Below are 2,500 nucleotides of genomic sequence, written 5' to 3' on the forward strand. Positions count from 1 at the left end.
TTCGGCAAGATGCTTCAAGTGTTGGTGCACGGGGCATCTAAGTTATGCCTGCACCAAGGAAGACCGCAGTAAGCTCTGCATGAACTGCGGTCAGGAGGGCCACAAGCGGAGTGATTGCTCCAACCCGATGGCCTGTTTGGACTGCGCAGGGAGCATGGCGACCAAGCACACTACGGCTAGTGCCGAGTGTCCAAAACGCCATGTAGTCCACCGAAAACGATATGGTTAGAGTTCTTCAGCACAACCAAAATCATTGTGTGGCCTCGCTCCACTTAATGTGGCAAACGACGGCCGAAGAACTGATAGATGTGGTGCTAGTGGCAGATCCGGCGAGAGGCTACTCGCACAATAACAACATCACGTATTGTACGGATCAATCTGCCGCTATCGTAATAACGGGAAGTTATCCGGTCCAGCGTGTGATAACAACAACACACAAGGGTTTGGTGGCAGTCGTCATCGACGACATTACATTCTGTTGCTGTTATGCCCCACCCAGCTGGTCGGAAGAGGAGTTCGCTATGCTCTTGGACAACCTGGTACTGTCTGTGACAGGAGCCAGGAAGATCGTGATAGGAGGCGATTTCAACGCATGGTCTTCATGCTGGGGCAGTGACATGAGAAAACGGGGAGAACCCCAGAAGCGGCGAGGTGAGCAGCTCCTCACAGCGCTCGCTTGTCTGGATGTTGCCGTCTTAAATGACGGGCAAGTACCAACATTCCAGACTCCGAGCAAATCGTCGTTTGTGGACGTTACCATCGTCAGTACAGAGTTTGCGCAGAGTGCACGGTGGAAAGTGCTTGATACGCACATGCAAAGTGATCATCGTGCGTTGGTGTATCAGATTGGTTACGCAGGGACCACTGGACACCACAACCCCATTGCCACTATGGGGTTCGCTATCAAATATTTTCACGCCGACATCTTCAAAGAGGCGTTGGCCCTCTATCTAGACCGTCATGACGTGCTAGATGATGTGTCATTGATGGATGCACTCAACAGTGCATGCGAAGCGGTTATGCCAAGGAAAACGTATACCATAAGGGGAAAGCGAAACCAGTCCTTCTGGTGGACGGAGGAAATTGGAGACCTTCGTAAGGCCTGTCTACGAGCGAGTCGGCAAGCGCAGCGATCCTTCAAATCGCCTCTTTATCGTCAGCGCTTGGTCGAATATAAAATCGCTAGGCGCAAACTTAACAAGGCCATCAAGGACAGCAAACGCAGTCTGTTCCAAGGCCTAGTGGAGCAGGCGGACTTAGTTCCGTTTGGTCCGGCGTACCAGATCCTTATGAGGATCTTGAGGGGCAACAAAACCCCTGTCGAGAGAGATCCGGTGCGGTTAAAACTGATGGTGGATCACCTTTTTCCATCTCACGCACCAATTGAATGGCCACCTTACGAGCCGGAGACCACCACGCCTCCGGTCCCTGTGAGCATTAGCGAGATAATTGAGATTGCTCAGAGACTGCAGCCAAAGAAAGCGCCCGGGCCTGACGGCATTCCTAACGTCGCGCTGGCTGTAGCCATGAAGACCTACCCGGAGATCTTCAGAGAAGCTTACCAGAAAGCGTTTGATGAGGGAAAATTCCCTGATCAATGGAAGCAACAGAGGTTGGTCCTCATACCTAAGCCGGGAAAGCCACCCGAGGACTTAGGATCGAGTCGGCCAATATTATTGATCGACGGGCCGGGTAAGGGCTTAGAAAGATGTGCCCTAAACCGACTTAACCAGCACGTGGAATCTACCGGGGCACTGTCGGATAGACAGTTTGGCTTCCGGAAGGGTAGATCGACGGTGGATGCGATCCTCAGCGTAGTCGCCATAGCGGAAAAGGCACGGTCAAAGAACCGATATAGCAACCGCTATTGTGCGATTATCACGCTAGATGTGAGGAACGCATTCAATAATGCAAGTTGGCTCGCCATAGCAGCAGCACTAAGAGAAATTAAGGTGCCTAAGTACCTCTATGATCTAATAGGGGATTACTTCCAAGGACGTGTGCTGTCCTACGACACCCGGGAGGGAACAGTATCGCGCAGAATAACAGCGGGTGTACCGCAAGGGTCGGTTCTGGGCCCGACCCTTTGGAACATAATGTACAATGGCGTCCTGTCGCTCCCTCTTCCAACAGGGGCGACACTAACTGGTTTCGCCGACGACATTGTACTTACGGTGCAAGGTAGTAAGATTCGGGACGTCGAGCGGACTGTGGAGGAGTCGATTGCCATAATAATTACATGGATGCAATCAGTGCAATTAGAACTAGCACCCTCCAAGACGGAATACATCTTAGTCAGTTCGCATCGAAGTCAGCAGCATTCATCTGTCAGGATCGGGAATCATGTGATTCAGTCGTCGCGCAGTTTGAAGTACCTGGGCTTCATCATTGATGATCGCCTAGAGTACACTCAACACATCCAGTATGCGGTTGAGAAAGCGACGAGGACCATGAACATGCTGACACAGATGATGCCAAACAGATGTGGTCCACGGAGTAG

This window comes from Anopheles moucheti (assembly GCF_943734755.1).
Source record: "Anopheles moucheti chromosome X unlocalized genomic scaffold, idAnoMoucSN_F20_07 X_unloc_6, whole genome shotgun sequence".
Classification (NCBI taxonomy): domain Eukaryota; kingdom Metazoa; phylum Arthropoda; class Insecta; order Diptera; family Culicidae; genus Anopheles; species Anopheles moucheti.